This window comes from Mixophyes fleayi, chromosome 4 (assembly GCF_038048845.1).
Source record: "Mixophyes fleayi isolate aMixFle1 chromosome 4, aMixFle1.hap1, whole genome shotgun sequence".
Classification (NCBI taxonomy): Eukaryota; Metazoa; Chordata; class Amphibia; order Anura; family Limnodynastidae; genus Mixophyes; species Mixophyes fleayi.
Genome location: NC_134405.1, coordinates 36,664,116 through 36,685,748, shown reverse-complemented (window position 1 = coordinate 36,685,748; position 21,633 = coordinate 36,664,116). Strand labels below are relative to the sequence as shown.

The window sequence follows — 21,633 nt, the reverse complement described above, 5'->3', positions numbered from 1 at the left end:
TAACCCGTCAGTGCTGTTTATGCCTTTTGCTTGGCAGTACTCCCTATAATGTAGTGTATATATTTATTGCTAGTATACTCTTTTTTGCATTTTTTGTTTTGTCTGGTTTTGCCATGTAATGTTTTCCTGTATACACTCTGTACAGAGATGCATACCCCTTCTGGTGAATTATAAATAAAAATAATAATAGGAAGAAAAACTTAACTAAAATAAAGACAAATGGTCAAGCATATACATTAAATAACCATTACACAGATAATCGGTGTTCCTCTGGATGACAGGAGAGCAGTAAAGACAGCAGTGAGAAGAGAATACTATGTATCCTTGACTCTACAGAGCAAATCTTGATTACCAGTAAGACCCCATGTGTACATTTCAGTACAGGCAAAGAAAGATATAGCTGATTAATTTACTGTAAGTTAATAATGATAACTGGTCTTTTAGGTGTTTTTATTTTGGTTGCCAGATTGTCAGTAATGCATGATCACCTAATAGCAGCCCTGGTTCCATGTTACAAAATATACAAGAATGTACGATATTCCATAATGGTGAAAAGAGATTAGTTCTGCAATCAAAGACAGAATATACTCAATATTTCACTATTTGTTAGCAATGTATATACTTTAAATGTGCTACTAGTTTTAATTAAATACTTAAGAAGGATCGTTATTAGTAGCCTTGAAAACAATGTGCCCTCCTTGGGACTTATTTAATACCAAGAAACAGTTATCAGCTATTAGCAGCCTGGTGTTATCAAACTATCAGATGTGATGATATGATTGGTTTCTAGGTGATACAGCAACCAGTGCTGTACTTGTACCATATTACTAAATCACCCTCTCTGAGCACATAGTTCTCATAACATGGTCAGCAATAAAAAAGGTATGAGTGAGAGAATAAGGAGCCATAGCAGAAGCCAAAAGAAGCACTTTTAGTGTAAAAGAGTGTAGTGTGCCGTGTTCCTGTTAAAATAATTCTATAACATTTGACAAATTCAGAATATGAAAAATTGCCTTTATCCTGTATAGAAAATATGGTGATACATAAAGATAACTTATGAAAGATATGCTTCATTCATCCTCTCAGAGTGACTGTCATGTGTGAATCCTCTGGTAACTGTTTTATTTTGAGTAAAACATTTGCTGCATTAGCAGCATTTCATCATCATCATTTATTTATATAGCGCCACTAATTCCGCAGCGCTGTACAGAGAACTCATTCACATCAGTCCCTGCCCCATTGGAGCTTACAGTCTAAAATTCCCTAATATAGACACACACTCACACACAGACAGACAGAGAGGGAGAGACTAGGTCAATTTTGATAGCAGCCAATTAACCTACCAGTATGTTTTTTGAGTGTGGGAGGAAACCGGAGAACCCGGAAGAAAACCCACGCAAACACAGGGAGAACATACAAATTCCACACAGATAAGGTCATGGTCGGGAATCGAACTCATGACCCCAGCGCTGTGAGGCAGATGTGCTAACCACTAGGCCACTGTGCTACCCCAAATGCCCCAGCATTTGAATGGTTTCTCTCCTGTGTGAATCCTCAGATGTTTAACAAGATGTGAACTGCTGGTAAAACACTTGCTGCATTCAGAGCATTTAAATGGTTTCTCTCCTGTGTGAATCCTTTGATGTCTTGTAAGATTTGTCTGGAAGTTAAAAAACTTGTCACATTCAGAGCACACATAGAGTTTTTCTCCTTTGAGATTCATAATGTGTTTGGTAAGTAACGACTTGATAAGTTTTCTCCTTTTCAGATAATGAAAGCTGCTTCTCTGAATCCTCTAGAGTTCTAGAAGAATTAATTTTTGCAGACGGTATTACTTTTTGGTGAGTTTTTTTTTGATCACTCGAATGTTCAGAGAACAATGGTCTTTTCTGAGACACCTTCTGTTCTTGCTAGTAATCCTGCTCACTACTTCACCTGTAATAAAAAAATATGATCATTTTAAAATCCTAATGATTACCAAAAGGAATCTACTTCAACAGTAGTAGTGGTTTATTGTACAAATAACCCAGTCATTGACCATTGTTTACATATTTCTGGATGTTGCCAGATTGCTGGGTCCTTATTGCCAATTAAATGTACAGTAAATAGAACTCCGTCCTCCAGCAGCACATACCATTTTTTATTAAGATAATACACATGGTCTGTTGATTTTTCTGTAAATATTTGTATAATCATTTTATTCTGACATCAGAATGCTGCTCTCAAACCTTACTCACCTCCAACACTGACCATAAACGGGTAACACATGCTACCAATTGATTTCAAGGGTAGTTTGGAAATTCATATTAAAGAGATGTGGTTAGATTTGGTGTTTGGGTTTAGGTTTTAACAGAAAAGAACAAGAAAGTAAAATTTTTAAAAAAATTACTATAATCATTGAATTATAAAACAATGGGTGTGCCTGGCAATGTATTTATGACTCTTTCTCTCAGTCTGAGTTCAGCATATCGATATATAAAAAAGAAACGATGATAAACTGATGCATAAAATAATATTAAAAATAATTTTATAGTTGGTAGGAGCTGCACATCTAGATTCTCCTTTCTATATGCTAACAAAGCAAAGAAATAAGGGTGCACTCAGTTCCTACAGAAGACAGCTAGTAAGATTGTTAATATCAAATATAGTAATATAGCATTAGGATTTTTACTTATTCGAATAAAACAAGAAAAAATTGGAATACTATTGTAACTTATTAGTATATTATTGTAATATATTTAATCTTAATTTATAAAACCTAAAATGGGGAATCAAATAGATAGAATGTGATCACATTTGTATAAATAGCTGAACATTCACTCAATGAATCATCATTCCCCTCTTTAATATTGGAATAAACACCAAAGTAATAGTGCTGATAAAGGATTGGCAAAATGCTTGTGAAAATATCCTCTATTATCCCTTAGTACTGATAGAGAATATATATAGATATATTGTACATTTATTGAATATATATATATATATATATATATATATATATATATATATATATACATGTAATTTTTATTTCCACAATAGCAAAGCCCTATAATTATAGTTATAATTATGCTAGATTGCAGTACTAGCTATATAAATATTGTTACGACAAGAATACATCAGACAGTTATAAAAGACAATATCTGCAACATAATATCTGCCAACATTTGTATATGTAGAATAATATTGTTTTCTTAAAAGTTGTTACCTTATTTGTGTCAATTTCTCCGTTAATGTCTTTCCTTTACTGCTAGTTCTTACTGTTCCATCCCTCCAGCTCTCCAACCAGTAGATCAACCCTCCACTCTTTCAGCAACTAACTAACACTAAGCTAATACTGCCTATTTATAGTCATTCTTCTTCAATATTTTCTGGGATGGACAAAAGTATTCCCGGACTGTTTATCCTGAGTTGAATTTTAAATTAGGTCTCATAAAATTCACTCTTTCATCAGAACAGCTTCAGGTTCCCATGTATACCTCTTTGACTTGTAAATGAGATATAAACATGCCTAAGGTCACTTACTGCACAGGATAATTCTAATTAGTTCTTGGCAGGTGGTAAAATCTTGCATTGTAATTAGATCATATCAGTCTCTGACATCCTGTTATGTCAACAAATGGACCTTTTGTTTAAGTTTCTCCTATTGTCAGAAAGAGAAACTGTAAAGTTGAGCTTTAAATCATTTAATTGATACCACAGTACTGATAATAGTGGATATATAGATATATATTACACATAGGATCCGAGACTACTGATAGGAAATATAAAGATATATATTGTTACCCACATTTATGTTGTTAAACAGTAAGTAAAAATATTATAAAGGCACCATTGTGCTCTTACATTAATGCTGACTCTAATAAATCACATTCTGCCATGTGAAAACTGTTTTACAATTTCTTAGCGAAAGTATAACTCATTGTACAGGACATATTTAGGAAATAGGTTTCTTTACCTGTGCTCCCTATGAGTGGGATAGGATATGGATCCGAATGGAGATGGGTAGAGGAGACCCCTAACTCATTGTACAGGACGTTTGAAGACTTTTTTAGACTCTTAAAGTTACAATGGATTGGGGGAGTGAATGTTTTTGAGAAATGTTTTATCTTTTTCTAAATTTGAAAAATTCTGCCCAATTTTAAAAATATGGTATTTCATAACATTGAGCATGTGAGCTACAGAGGGATTAGTCATATTTCACAATTACAGGGGGGGCTGGGTGGTGTTTATGGGCTGTGGAGGGTCACACTAGCACTATTAGCCCTGGCCCTGGAAAATTCTAATTAGACCTTGGCAGGTGGGAAAATACTTCATTCAATTAGATTATAGCAGTCTCTGCAATCTTCTTATGTCAACAAACAGACTTTTTGTTTAAAATGTACCTATTGTCTAGGCAGACAAAGTGAGCAGAACTCTGATTTCAAAACAATTCACTGTTATAAATAAACTAATAAACGTTATAACTCACAAACATATGTACATATATATATATATATATATATATATATATATATACACAGATTCAGTAGACCGTGTGGGCTTCCGTACCGACTCTTTCTCCTACTGCCTTTATTGCAGTGCTGTCAAATTCTATTCACTTTCCATGACGTCACTTCTCAATTTTAACTTCCATTTCGAAAGCTATATATATATTTATACAGAGTGAGAGAGGGAGAGATAGAGAGAAAAAGGAAACTCCTCAAAGCTTGCAATACATTCAAATATTGTACTTCCATAAAATATAATACAATAAATACAAATATTCATCAGACAAAGAACACAGAAGGAGAGTGATAATAGTATGGTAAAGACTCTAATGTTTAAAAATCAGGTGTAATATTGCATACACAAATAAAAACTGTGAAGGTTTTCTGTGCACCAACACATGACAAAAGCTGTGATATATTTGCACAGGAGACGATGGACTCACGATCTGCTTAATATTAAAGAAACAATTTATATATTTAGATGTAGGTGGTGCTCCAGTGAACAAAACAAATAACACTCCTGTAAGGCGCTCCTGGCCAGAAAATTCTATCTTATTTTGTCATTTAAAACCTTTATTTATTATTATAACAAATTTAAAAAAAGATATATGAAAGGATATATTTTCACATTCCAGCATTCACTGATTCCATCATGGTGACATTTTAGACTATAAGTCGAGAAAGCGAAATTAGTAAAGAAAAAAGTGTTCAATTAAAATTATTCTCCAAACCCTAAGTGAGGCTGAACTCTAAATTGCAATTAATAATGAAATAAGCTAAGCATATTACCACTGAATCTGGGGATAGATGTGACTTGCATCAGAACAACATTGTTCCATAATGTGATACTATTTGTATATAACTACTAATAGAAGTGATAGTAATGTGGGGAGTATAATTGTATCAAATCCCCCCCAAAAGCTGCAGCTTTGGAAAATTTTCTCTGAGTAACAAATACATTGAACTAGGTGAGGAAAGTATAATTGTATTAAATCCCCCAAAGCTGCAATTATGGAAAGTTCTATGAGAGTAACAAATGCACAGATTTAGGTGAGGAAAGTATATTTATATTAAAGCCCAAAAAACTGCAACTTTGGAATGACTTTTCTGAGTAATAAATTCACTAATCCCTGAATAATTAATATACCGAGTACTTTATATGTATATGCGAGGGGATAAAGAGATTGTATATTAAGATAACATCTTTTTGAATGATACATTCTGATACTTTTCACCCAATAAATGCATCATAGACCCACAAGGTCACAATGAATTCAGTGAATAAAGTAGGTTTTGACGAGCTAAATACGATTTCTAATAAATGATGTGGGATAATGTCTGGATATATTGATCAAAGTTGTACTAAATGTTTCAATTTCAGTAATGAGATAAGTGTTATGGTTGTATGGGAACAACTACTAAGTAAAATCCATTTGAAAAATAGATAATCCTCTATATTCACTAACAGCAAAGAAATCATGAAGGAATAATATATAAATGTATCAACCATGTACCGGAATATATAATATGTGTGATGGGCTGGGATTAAACTATTTGGAATAACAAGTCTAATAGGCTATATGTACCTCACATCTTTAATGTAAGTATAGCTGACTGAATGGACTCATAGGGGTAAGGTAGCTGTAACACAACCTAGTGAAATTTTGATCTACCAGACTTTGGATTTCGGCCCCACTTAGATTTTGGAGAATAATTTTAATTGAACACTTCTTTCTTTCCTATTTTCACTTTTTAAACTTATATTTTAATATTTCACCCTGATGGAACTGGTGAATGCTGGAATGTGAACACATATATTTTCATATATCTTTTTTAAATTAATATAATAATAATATAGGTTTTATACTACAAAATAAGATAGAGTATACTGGACCGGAGTGCCTACATTTTTTTCTTCTTTCTTTGTGACTTTGTTCTACAAGTTCTTATGTCCATATTAAGGTAGTAGAGCACCCTAGACCCATCCATCTGTCTGGGCCTCCTAGTTTGTCCATTCCCCCCAGTGTCTGTCTCAGTGACTGTCGTTCTCCACAATGTGTCGGCTCTCGGTTACTGATAGACGGGGAGTGCATGGCACAGTTATATCATCACTGTGCAGCTCATGGTGTGGAATGTTTTGCAGCTGAGGGTGAACCTAATTATATGGAATCGTTATGTAGACAACATATTTTTTTGTGTGCGATGAAGATGAGGCTTCTTTGAAAACTTTTGTGGCAATCTGATTCAAAATCCTTATAATATCAAACTCATCATTAATTATAGCAAAATTGGAGTTAATGGGCCTGATTCATCAAGGTACGCAAATGCTAATGCATCTGCTAAATGGGACTTGAGCTACGTAAAACACCACATACGCAGCGCAAACAGAGCAGATACGGCACTCAAAGTCAACTCAATCTCAAACTCCAACACAAATATAACGGTTTGCGTCACTCAAAGTATGAAAAACAGATGCGTATGCGTTTGGGTACCTTGATGAATCAGGCCCCATGTTCTGGATTTGTGGATTTATGTGTAAGAAGACAAAGTGCTGACTGGCATTTACACAAACCCACAGACGCAAAGTCATATATTGACATCACAAGTAATTATCACACTATACGGATAAGAAGTATTCCTAAAAGCCAATTTCAAAGAATTAGGCACAATTGTACTAATTTGAAAAACTTCAATAATCAGACTCAAGTTATAAAACAATAAGTGAGGTTTAAGTGTTCAATGTAACGCTCTAATAATGAGTAAAAACAAGTTTAAAGACAGTATAAAGGGTTTTCCATTCATTACTGGATGTGATTCTCAATACAAACAGTTAGAGCATATTGTCCACAAACATTGGCCTTTATTAAAGAGAGATAAATCTTTGACTAACATTATTTCTGAAAATCGTAAAAAAAATTATCGAAGAGGAAAAAGCCTAAAGGATAAACTAGTATTTCTTCTACAGCAATCAAGAATTGTTCCGTTAAAACCAAAGGTTTTTTTTTTGTTCCAATTGCATTATGTGCCGGACATGTAGAAAGAATGAAGCCTTCACCAAAGAGGTGGTAACTACAGGAAAGACATTCACTATTAATGAATTTATTACCTACAATATGAATGATTGTGTCTATCTGATCAAACGCACGTGTAATAAGCAGTATATCGTACATCTAGGAAACTGAAAGAGAGAGGGGAGAACACATCCGTAATATTAAAAAAGGTTATGAATTACATTCTCTATCTAACCATTGTAATATTAAACATCAAGGTAATACACAACACATTATAGATTTTGTGGAATATATTTTGTTGAGGGAGATTGGTGAAGAAAAAGCAAAAAACAAGATTTAGCTGAAGTTGATATGGAATTGATTTATTTATTTGATACCATCAGCCCCAATGGATTGAATCTAGATTTAAAGATCAAATGATTTTTGTAATTGTACCAATAAGAGATCTTTGGGTGCTTTACATTTGTTGCTTTAAGTTTATCTAATATTTACAGTTCTTATCCCAAAAATAAATGTAAATGATAATTGTCTGATATACGATGTACCTGTCACAATGTTTTTGGATGCTTTACATGTTTATATAGATAGGCTCTGCCAATTATATAATGGATACCTGCCTACTCTCCCGGAGTTCCCGGGAGGCTCCCAAATTTCGCACTCCCGGAAGAGTAGGCAAAACTCCCGAAATTTGTCGAAATTGACGGCAGTGAATGGAGGGCGCAGGGCTTGATTACATCAATAAGGAGCTATGGTAATGTCACCACGCCCTCCTCCTGCCCCATGTCACATGACTTCTGACTTCTTCCCCGGATCTTAAAAGTGGGCATGTATGGTATAATGGACACATTTATTCATTGTTTTCTTTTCCAACATGATGAAATTGATGAAATTAACAATCAGAATTAATGTGCTTCATTCTTACGTTTGCTAATTTATGTTTGTAATGTAATGTTGGATGTGAGTCTGATTGAATAACACCAGTACAATAAGCTGGGCACAGATTTATGTTATATCTGCCTTTGTCATATCAAAGATCTAAAGAACAACATTCTAACTGCGCTTCTATTGTAGATCACAGTCTGTGCATCATTATCATGCACCTTGTTAGGTTTGTTTATTATCATGCGTTTTATTTAGAAAAAAACATGTTTTACAACTTATCTTAGTCATGTATTTTTTCTAACTTGTTTCACATAACCTACAAATGACACTTTGGGACCATAGTGGTGTAAATATCAGATTGTCTCTTTATTCCCCACATTGCATCAATTAAGAGTGCGGCTCATTTCACAGCCACTAATGAGTATTATATTCCTTATGGATGAAATGCAGCAAGTAAGTTATAAGTTGCTCAATTGTTTTGCGAGTAAGGATGCCGACGCCTCATATACAGTCATCATTGTTATTCCCATTTAGTGTGGTTGCGTTTATTATATGATTGGAGGGTAGAGTCTATGTTGATAATTCAGCACAAAGTGTCTTGCATCCATTTTGGAGACACTTTGCATAGATATTTTTATAGAAATATTTGCTCATTTTTCCTCGAGAACCATAGAGGTGCAAGGAAAAATGAGCGGATATTTTTGCATAGTTTTACCGTACCGGTAATAGTGTGCAGCTGCAATGTTCTCAGGAACTTCACAACTAATTGAATCCCCCCCTATAAATATCATCACGGACTGTTACTACTCCCACCCTGATAAAGATACTACGGTATTGATACCCATTGGTGATTAGAGACTCCTTCCAGCTGGACTTCTTTATTCTGTTTGTAACATTCTGATGTGGTTTACCTGGGCTTGTAACAACTTCACATTTATATGAGAAAAAGATCTACATACTGATTCCTATCTTCTATCTGGTAGGAGTCCTAATATACTTTATCCAGGGAATCTGTTGTTTTTCCTTTGTATTTGTTCATCTACTCCTAAATATGTTTATGTTTTAAACAAGCTACACAAGATGATCTTTTATCCTTCTTTATTACATGTTGCTGGAGATTGACACATGCTCTAAAGATCAAAGTTATTTCAAGAAAAAATTGATTACAGATATGATGATCAACTTCCATGTTCATGTGATGTAATATCATCAGCTGCTTTATGAACACACTGTATAACAGTATCACACTATTACTATGTCTTTTTGTATTTTTTAAAATATGCTCAAAGATTTATCCAGACAATTATAACACAGTGACAGTAGCATTTCATGCTGATCAGCTTTTCACTGCATGATTTTTCTGGCAATGTGGTGGGATCACGTTTTTTCATTATTTAAATAGCGGGATCTAGTATGTGGTAATGTGAAATGTAATAAAACATGTTTTATTAAATGTTGTTTCTATTACTTTTAAATTATTTTTTCACAAACAACAACTTCAATTCTAAGGGTATTCATCAAAGAAGTCTTACAAACTATAACAACTACACATACAAGAAAGATACTTTTATTTGTCTTTTTTTAGTGGACTTTAGATACTTAATACTTTGTATTGTGTAAGGACATTAGCGCTGTCACTCTCTTCATTTTTGCTGTAATGATAACAATAATGACCAGTGATTGGTTGGCAGATTGTCAGCTTTACATGAGCTGCTAAACACAATATTCATTACTAATGAAAAAAGATATTAGTGCCGCAATCAGAACCAGAATCTACATATTTATCCATATCAGTTTTTATTTAGCATCAAGTATTATAGAGACAGCTGTCAGTATTGTAAATGTTAATTACAGATTATATTTAAACAAAGTCATTCAGACATATGCAGGACTGTCCTACCTGATGTGGATCACTGTGTGCTGTAACTCAAAGCAACCAGATATCAACTAAAAGCAGCTTTATGCCATCAAATTAAAAAGTGTAATAACCTGATTGGCTGCTTTATGATACAGTAACCAGTGTATTACTTGCAAGACTTTACTGAATAGCACATAGCACTCATAGAGGGAGGTAAGACAGCAATAGAAAGAAACGAGGGAAAGAAAAAGGAGATATAACAAATACCAATAGGAGAACTTAAAGTGTGTCGTCTGATGTTTTGAATAGTCAGACTTGAGGCTATAATACTAGCTAGATTCAGAGCATTTCAATGGTTTTCCCATGTTTGAATGCTGTGATGTTTTGCAAGATCTGACTTGAGACTTAAAACATTTCTACAATCGGATTATTACAAGGTTTCTCCTCTGTGTGAATCTTTTGATGTGTTACAAGAGTTGACTTCAGAGTAAAAAACTTGCTACATTCAGAGCACTTAAATGGTTTCTCTCCTGTGTGAATCCTCTGATGTACAACAAGTTCTGACTTAAAGTTAAAACATTTGCTACATTCAGAGCAATTAAATGGTTTATCTGCTGTGTGAATCTTTTGCTGTGTTACAAGAGTTGACTTCAGAGTAAAACACTTACTACATTCAGTGCATTTAAATGGTTTCTCTCCTGTGTGAATCCTCTGATGGTTTACAAGATTTGACTTGTGGGTAAAACATTTGCTACATTCAGAGCAGTTATATGGTCGTTCTCCTGTGTGAATCCTGTGATGTAAAACAAGTTCTGACTTGAAGGTAAAACATTTGCTACATTCAGAGCATTTAAATGGTTTCTCTCCTGTGTGAATCTTTTGATGTGTTACAAGAGTTGACTTCAGAGTAAAACACTTACTACATTCAGTGCATTTAAACTGTTTCTCTGCTGTGTGAATCCTCTGATGGTTTACAAGATTTGACTTGTGGGTAAAACATTTGCTACATTCAGAGCAGTTATATGGTCGTTCTCCTGTGTGAATCCTGTGATGTAAAACAAGTTCTGACTTGAAGGTAAAACATTTGCTACATTCAGAGCACTTAAATGATTTCTCTCCGGTGTGAATCCTCTGATGGTTTACAAGATTTGACTTCTGGGTAAAACATTTGCTACATTCAGAGCAGTTATATGGTCTTTCTCCTGTGTGAATCCTGTGATGTACAATAAGATTTGACTTTTGGGCAAAACACTTGCTGCATTCAGAGCATTTAAATTGTTTTTCTCCTGTGTGAATCTTCTGATGTTCAACAAGATGTGAACTGCAGGAGAAACATTTACTACATTCAGAGCAGTTATATGGTCGTTCACCTGTGTGAATCCGCTGATGAATAACAAGTTGTGACCTTGTTTTAAAACATTTGTCACATTCAGAACATGGAAAAGACTTCTCTACTTTGAGACTCATCATGTGTTTGATAAGTAACAAGTTAAGTGTAGAAGGATTCTCTTATTGAAAAATAGGAACAGAAAACCTAGAAGACCTTCTAGTTAAAGAATTAGCATCTGTGGCCGATATGACTTGTTGGTTGTTGATGCTCAGAGAACAAGGTCCTTTTCCAAGACGTCTTCTTTTCTCAGTGGGAATCCTGCTCATCAATTCACCTGTCAAAAAAAGATGTTTTTATTTATATTATTATTTAATAATTACCTGGGTGAATCTACATTAACAATAGTAGTATTTTATTGTACAAGGAATATGAACTTTATATACACTAACAAATATGTCTCAGTAATTGACCATTGCTTTCATTTTTGTGCACAGTGTCACATCATTGGAACCTAGGCCAGTTAAGAGAACTCTATCCTCCCTCAGCAGATACAAATATTTATTAAAATAATGCACATAGTCACGTTTTCAAAAATCTAGTGCAAATTTCCTATATTATCGCACAGTACTGATAGAGAATATATAGATAAATTACACACATGACCCACAGTACTGATGGAGATTATATGGATATATTACACACATGACTCACAGTTCTGATGGAGATTATATGGATATATCACACACATGACCCACAGTACTGATATAGAATATACGGATATATTACACATGTGACCCACATTACTGATATAGAATATATGGATATATTACACACATGACCCACAGTACTAATAGAGAAAATAGAAATATATAACACACATGACTCCACTATACTGATGAGGAATATATAAATAAATATTACACACATGATATAACAGTACTGATAGGTAATATATACATATATATATATATATATATATATATATATATATATGCCTAGTGGCGTGTGTTGGTCTGTCTGTGTGTGTGTGGAAAAAATAAAACCAAGCTGCAGCGCCACCTGCTGAGCAGAGTTATACACTGACCTACTAAATTCTTAGTGTGTGTGGAAAAAAAATTCAGAAAGGGCTGAAATTTGGTATACTAAGATGTTTTTAATTTGTTAATTTAATTTGTTAATTGTTAAAAGTGTTTATAAAGATTTAAAAAAATATATATATATTTCTTGAAGGAGAAGTGACAGTTGGGAGTGGTTGGTGGTTGCCGGGGGTGACAGTTAGGAGTGGTTGGTGGTTGCCGGGGGTGACAGTGGGGAGTGGTTGGTGGTTGCCGGGGGTGACAGTGGGGAGTGGTTGGTGGTTGCCGGGGGTGACAGAGTGAGAGGAGTGTGATACTCAGGACCGCTGAGAGAGATCCCTGTGTCTGGATAGACATCTGGATAGATGTGGCGATGGCGTTTTAAAATATTTGTTACATTCAGAACATGGAAAAGACTTCTCTACTTTGAGACTCATCATGTGTTTGATTAGTAACAAGTTAAGTGTAGAAGGATTCTCCTATTGAAAAATAGGAACAGAAAACCTAGAAAACCTTCTAGTTAAAGAATTAGCATCTGTGGTCGATATGACTTGTTGGTTGTTGATGCTCAGAGAACAAGGTCCTTTTCTAAGAAGTCTTCTGTTCTCAGTAGGAATCCTGCTCATCGATTCACCTGTCAAAAAAAGGATGTTATTATTTATATTATTATTTAATAATTACCTGGGTGAATCTACATTAACAGTATTAGTATTATATTGTAGATGGAACATGAACTATATTTATATACACTAACAAATATGTCTCAGTAATTGACCATTGCTTTCATTTTTGTGCACATTGTCACATTATTGGGACCTCATTACCAGTTAATATTGCAGTTAATAGAACTCTATCCTCCCACAGCAGATAGAAATATTTATTAAAATAATGCACATAGTCACGTTTGCACAAATCTAGTGCAAATTTTCTGTATAATAGCACAGTACTGATAGAGAATATATAGATATATTACACACATGACCTAAGGTACTGATATAGAATATATGGATATATTACACACATGACTCACAGTACTGATATAGAATATATGGATATATTACACACATGACCCACAGTACTAATAGAGAAAATAGAAATATATAACACACACAACTCCACTATACTGATGTAGAATATATAAATGGATATTACACACATTATACTTTAGTACTGATAGAGTACCTGGATAGAGTTCCTTTATATCCGTCATACATTTATTATCACACGGTCAATGGATGGTTCATGAAACTATTTGAGCCTAAATTTTAAGTTATTGTTCAACAACAGTTGATTTAGATTATGTGCAAGTATAGTATTCCTGTATATACTGTGTATATATATATATATATATATATATATATAATCACAAGACTGTACCCTTATATTTATATTTATAATTATGTTGAGCTTCAATAATAGCTATATAAATATTGTTAAGATTAGAACACTTCAAACATATATAAGAGACAAAATCTACAACATAATATCTTGAAAACAAATTTGTATGTATCAGTATATTCTTATGCTAAATAGAGATACCTTATTCTGTTGATTTCTCTGTTAATCTCTTTCCCTCCTGATCTTTCTTACTGTTCCATCCATCCAGTTCTCCAGCCATCAACTCATTCAGCAACTAACACTAGTCTAATACTACCTATTTATAGTCATTCCTCTTCCATAGTTTCTGGGATGGACAAATGTATTCTCAGACAGTTTATATTGAAGTGAATTTTAAATGCATTCTTTCATCAGATCAGCTCCTGTTTCCCATGTATACCTCATTGACTTGTAAATTAAGTATAAACATGAGTAAGGTCTCTTACAACAAAAGAGAATTCTAATTAATTGCAGGTGGTAAAATCTTGCATTTTAATTAGAACATATCATAATCTGACATCCTGTTATGTCAACAAATAAACACTTTGTTTTAGAATCTCCTATTGTCAGACAGAGAAAATGTAAAGTTGAGCTTAGAATCATTTAAATGATACCACAGTACTGATAATAGAGAATATATAGATATATATTACACATAAGATCCCAGACTACTGATAGGATATAAAGATATATATTGTTACCCAGATTTATGTTGTTAAACAGTAAATATATTATAAGTATAAGTATATTATAAGGGCACTATTGTGCTCTTACATTAATGCTAACTTGCAGTCTGCTATGTGAACACAGTTTTTTCATTTCTTTGTTGGAGTATAACTCATTGTACAGAACGTTTTAAGGATTTGGGTTTCTTTATCTGTGCTCCTTATGAGTGTGATAGGATAAACTGAGCTGCCTAATATAGATAGATAGAGGAGAACCCTAACTCATTGTACAGGATGTTTTAAGACTAATTTAGAATATTATTGTTAAAGTGGATCACATACATACATAAGATTGTCTTTCTGTGTCTGGACCTTGTTATTAATAAATAGTAAAGTGACATATAACATTTAAAATATATTTAACATTTATTATAGTATAGTACAACGATAATTAAATACAAACATATGTTGCCTCCTATTTAGGCTGCTTCTGCCAAGGACCAACTGCAAAGAACAACCAAGTAATGCGATTAAAACAGAGCAATTTCATATAGTGTATAGTATCCTCAACACATAAATTGTCAGTGGGAGGGACAAAGATGTAATCAGCCAATCAAAAGAGATTAATTATGAACAGTTCATATCTTGTACCCCAGGATGAGCACCCACAAGTTATATGTGTCCTGACCGGTGCAGTAATAGATGTATATATTCTCTACAAAGCCCACGTGTTGTGTCACACTCTACATGAATCCTTCAGTGTCTAATTCTTGACTTCTGTCCTTCTTCTGGATGTACATGTACATCCCTTATTTGTGTGTAATTCTTAATATCTGTTCTTTATCTGTATATATAGAAAACTACACAGTAATACTTCTTTTGTTGTGTATCAAGTCTCTGAATGTTTTAATTCTGCTTAAGCTAAGATCTGGTTACAAGTGGTATTTCAGATACAATCATGTTGAAATCCTGTCTTCAGGGAGCCCTAACAGTGTGAATCTTCCAGGTCACAGGGGAAATAATTATTACTACCTGTGACTCTATTACTATGTGTCAGTCAGTAATACATACACCTGTGCTCCATCAAGGAGAGGGGAAACTGTTAGGGTACCCTGAGGACTGGATTTGGAAACTGGGTTATATGCAGAGTGTTACAGATGAGATAACACAATTATTTGCATAATAGACCTTTTGGGCCTCATGTAGTGTTGGACGCATTTGCAGAAAAAAACACACATGAAAAATTGTATTTACCTGCACATGTACAGTCTGATGCAGCTCAAGATGTGTTCAGCTCTGCAACACCAGCATATGCACCAGGTTTACTTCAGTACTCGGAGTAAAAAGTGTGTATACTTAAGCACCACAATATGGCAGAGAAAACGTAAGGGTACTATAGAGATATGACTTGTCTATAGGAAATTGTGAAATTTCCATTACCCTATTTGTACACAATATAATATGGTAATTTACATAAGAGAGACTAGTGGCTGGAAAATGTTATGTGAATATTACATTTATCATGTAAAATATAATTAAATATAGACATAAATACAAAATCAAAGTAGAAATTAAATTCAATAAAATACAGAAATCTTTTGGTTTCCTCTTCAAGAATCAAATGGGAAGGTTTGTTCCTTCCGTCGTCTAAATGGAAATATTAAGTAATGTGAATAGACTGCTGCAAATTCATAGGAGTTAGCAGTCACATTAATTAATGAAGTATTATCAGTATGGAATGGGTCCAGATGCTGCTAATGTTGTCATCATCATCTTTGTATATTTTGCAGCAGCCCTTCAGCACCTCCAAGAAACAGGCCTCCTGATAGACATATATTTGTCTGTGTCCAGGTCTAACTATCAGTCACGTGTCATGCAGCCAGGCGGTAGAGCTGTAAGGGGCCCTCACAGACTGGGGGAACCTGGACAGAATTCTCAATCTGTCCTGGAAAACCTGGTATGTCCAGGCCCCGTAGTTTTGACCATCGTGACTGTCATCCATCCGCAATGCAGCGGCTCCCAGTCACTGATAATCTGAGATCAACTGACACAGTTATATCTTTACTGCACACATGTACTGTGAGAAGGGGGGTATATATTGTGTATTGAGAGAGGGGATGTATTGTGAAGAGGAAGGTAGGTATATTGTGAAGAAGTATACTAGTGTCATACACTTAGTCTCTGCCTCCAGACATTCTGCTGTCTGTCGTTTAGGGCTATCTGGAGATAATCTATAAAAAATTGTATTAAGATAATGTGTAACTCAAAATATACAGGTGTTAAGGCAAATTTGCAGGAGTAACTTATTTTTACATTTGTCTGCATCATTGCGTCCAATTATAAATGAGGTCTATAACCCCCTAACCTATCTGTACCCTTATGCTATGTACAATCTCCTATAGAGTGTATATAGCCTCTCCTTCAGCTCCTGCCATCTTTTTGCTGGACGTGTTGAGTACTTGGCATTAGGTACTAATGTGTGACAGACCCCTATTGCTGCATCAACTTAGACTTTAACCAGAGTACCGATGATGGTGGTAGGTCTGTATGTAAGTTATGTGCTATATACTAGATATAATAGATATTATTATAAGTGTGCTCCTAGTGTGATATTTTTAATACCACTACACTTACACAATTTTAACTATGATTTTGCTGTGTAAATATTTTAATGTTTGGAAATAGAAATAAAGATTGTCTTTTTATTAGTTCCTGGATGTGTGGAAATTTTTATCTCTTTTTGTCACTGATGTGAATTTGGGGAATTCTAAGAATTTTCCAGCTAAGTGCATCAGTATTATATACACACTTCTCCTCTTCTACACATTTCTTCCTTCCCATTTCTTCTTTGATCCACTTCCATGAACCCATCCTCAAAAAGATCTCTAATGACCTTCTCACTGTCAAATCCAACCTTTATTACTATTTACTCATCCACCTGGATGTCTTTGCTGCTTTTGACACTATCGACCACCCTCTTCTCCTGGAAATATTACACTCCATTGGCCTACATGACACTTTCCTTCCTGTTTCAACCACACACTTCCTGTCTTTTTGCTATTTCTTCTTGGATTTCTCACTGCTTCTTTAAACTGAATATATCTAAAACTCAAATTATGTTCCCTCCCTTCTAAGTCCCCTCACCTCCTTCATCTCTTTATCCATTGACACTATCACCCTTTCCTCTGTCTGCACAAGTTTGCTGTCCAAGAGTTATCCTTGAGAGGAAACAAAAACTCTCATCCACTCACTTGTCATCTCTTGTCAGGATTATTTCAATCTCATTCACACTGGTTTCCCTTCTTCCCACTCCAATCCATTATCACCTATAAAGCCCTCACCCAATCCTCTCCCTCATACATCTTCAACCTCATGTCCATACATGACCCTGTTTTCTGTACCCACTCTACTGGGTAGAGGCTTAATTTGTGATGAATTAACCCCTTTTATTTCCCCCTCTCCTCATGCCTCATGTTTCTGTGAGAGGTTATCCCTGTCTTATCCCTCAGTGCTGTTTATGCCTTTTGCTTGGCAGTACTGCCTATAATGTAGTGTATATATTTATTACTAGTATACTCTTTTTTGCTTTTTTTGTTTTGTCCGGTTTTGCCATGTAATGTTTTCATGTTTACACTCTGTACAGAGATGCATACCCCTTCTGGTGACTTATAAATAAAACTAATAATAATAATATTAAGACAAATAAAGAGAAATGGTCTAGCATAGAGATTAACCATTACACAGATAATCAGTGTTCCTCTGGATGACAGGAGAGCAGTAAAGACAGCAGGGAGAAGAGAATACTATGTATCCTTCACTCTACTTCACAATCCTGATTGTCAGTAAGACCCCGTGTGTTCATTTCAGTACAGGCAAAAAAAGACATAGCTGATTAATTTACTGTTTGTTAATAATGATAACTGGAATTTTAAGGTTTCTTATTTTTGGTTGTCAGATTGTCAGTCCTACATGACCACCTATAAAGCACCCCTGGTTCCATCTGACAAAATATAGAAGAATGTACAATATGCAATAATGATGAAAAAGAGATTAGTTCTGCAATCAAAGACAGAATCTACACATGTATCCATATAAGTTTTTATTCAACATCAAGTGTTATGGAATCAGATGCCAGAAATGTAAACTCCTTCAGTCTATATGGAGGACAGTCCTGTCTGATTTTGCTCAATATGTACTATATCACTAATTGTTAGTAATGTGTATACTTTAAATGTGCTACTGAAATACTTAAGAAGGATCTTTATTAGTAGCCTTGAAAACTATGTGCCCTCCTTGGGACTTATTTAATACCAAGAAACAGTTATCATCTATTAGCAGCCTGGTGTTATCAAACTATCAGATGTGATGATATGATTAGTTGCTGGGCGATACAACAACCAGAGCTGTACTTGTACCATATTACTAAATCACCCTCTCTGAGCACATCGTTCTCATAACATAAGGAGATAAGACAGCAATAATAAAGGTAAAAGTGATAGAATAAGTTACTATAGCAGAAGCCAAAAGAAGCATTTTTAGTGTAAAAGAGTGTAGTGTGCCGTGTTCCTGTTAAAATAATTCTATAACATTTGACAAATTCAGAATATAAAAATTGCCTTTATCCTGTATAGAAAATATGGTGATAAAGAAAGTTAAGTTATGAAAGATATGCTTCATTCATAAACTCAGAGTGACTGTCATGTGTGAATCCTCTGGTAAGTGATAATTGTTTTATTTTGAGTAATTAGCATTAGCAGCATTTGAATGGTTTCTCTCCTGTGTGAATCCTCAGATGTTTAACAAGATGTGAACTGCTGGAAAAACACTTGCTGCATTCAGAGCATTTGAATGGTTTCTCTCCTGTGTGAATCCTCAGATGTTTAAAAAGATGTGAACTGCTGGTAAAACACTTGCTGCATTCAGAGCATGTATATGGTTTCTCTCCTGTGTGAATTCTTTGATGTTCAACAAGTTTAGACTTTTGTGCAAAACACTTGCTGCACTCCAAACATTTAAATGATTTCTCTCCTGTGTGAATTTTCTGATGTGTCACAAGATTTGACTTTTGCATAAAACACTTGCTGCATTCAGAGCATTTAAATGGTTTCTCTCCTGTGTGAACCCTCTGATGTGTAACAAGATGTGACTTCATAGTAAAACACTTGCTGCATTCAGAGCATTTAAATGGTTTCTCTGCTGTGTAAATCCTCTGATGTCCTACAAGATGTGACTTCATGGTAAAACACTTGCTGCATTCAGAGCATTTAAATGGTTTCTCTCCTGTGTGAATCCTCTGATGTCCTACAAGACTTGAAATTTGAGAAAAACACTTGCTACATTCAGAGCATTTGAATGGTTTCTCTCCTGTGTGAATCCTTTGATGTTTTATAAGATTTGTCTTGAAGTTAAACATCTTGTTACATTCAGAGCATACATAGGGGTTCTCTCCAGTGAGATTCATCATGTGTTTAAGAAGTAACAACTTAGTTGATAAGGTTTCTCCTATTCAGATAATGAAAGTTAGTTATGTGAATCCTCTAGAGTTTAAGAAGAATTAATTTTTGCAGACGGTATTACTTTGTGGGGAGTTTTTTCTGATCACTCGAATGTTCAGAGAACAATGGCCTTTTCTGAGACACCTTTTGTTCTTGCTAGTAATCCTGCTCACTACTTCACCTGTGATAAAAAAAAGTATGATCATTTTAAAATCGTAATGATTACCACAATGAATCTACTTCAACAGTAGTAGTGTTTTATTGTACAAATAACCCAGTCATTGACCATTGTTTACATGTTTCTGGATGTTGCCAGATTACTGGGTCTCTATTGCCAATGAAATGTACAGTAGCACATACCAATTTTTATTAAGACAATACACTGTTGATTTTTCTGCAAATATTTGTATAATCATTTTATTCTGACATCAGAATGCTGCTCCCAAACCTTACTCACCTCCAACACTGACCATAAACGGGTAACACATGCTACCAATTGATTTTAAGTGTAGATTGGAAATTCATATTTCAGAGGTGTGGTTAGGTTTGGTGTTTGGGTTTAGATTTTAACAGAAATCTAAAAAAAAATACTAAAATTATTGAATTATAAAACAATGGGTGTGCCTGGCAATGTATTTGTGACTCTTTCTCTCAGTCTGAGTTCAGCATATCGATATATAAAAAAGAAACAAAGATAAACTGATGCATAAAATAATATTAAAAATACTTTTATAGTTTGAAGGAGCTGCACACCTAGATTCACCTTTTTATATAATAACAAAGAAAAAGAAATAAGGGTGCCCTCAGTTTCTACAGAAGACAGCTAGTAAGATTGTTATTATCAAATATAGTAATATAACATTAGGATTTCTACTTATTCGAATAAAACAAGAAAAAATTGGAATACTATTATAACTTATTAGTATTTTATCGTAATACATTAGTATTTTATCGTAATATATGTAATCTTAATTTATAAAACCTAAAATGGGGATACATAGAATGTGATCACATTTATATAAATAACTGAACATTCACTCAATGAACCATCTTTCTGCTCTTTAATATTTGACTAAACACCAAAGTGATATTGCTGAAAAAGGATTTGCAAAATGTTTGTGAAGAAATCCTCTATTATCCCATAGTACTGATAGAGAATATATAGTAGATAAATTATACATTTTGATACCACAGCACTGATATTGAATTTATAGAGAACTATATATATGTATGTGTATATATATATATATATATATATATATATATATATATATATATATATATATATATATAATTTCTAGTTCCACAATAGCAAAGTTCTATAATTATGGTTATAATTATGTTAGATTGCAGTATTAGCTATATATGTATTGGTAAGACAAAAATACATCAAATATTTATAAAACACAATATCTGCAACATAATATCTGCCAACATTTTTATATGTAACAT

At 34.0% G+C, this 21,633-nt stretch overlaps 1 pseudogene; it reads right to left on the bottom strand.

The window, feature by feature from the left end:
• The window catches only part of LOC142151191 (uncharacterized), a 282,776-nt pseudogene that overhangs the window by 101,524 nt on the left and 159,619 nt on the right, over window positions 1–21,633 (bottom strand).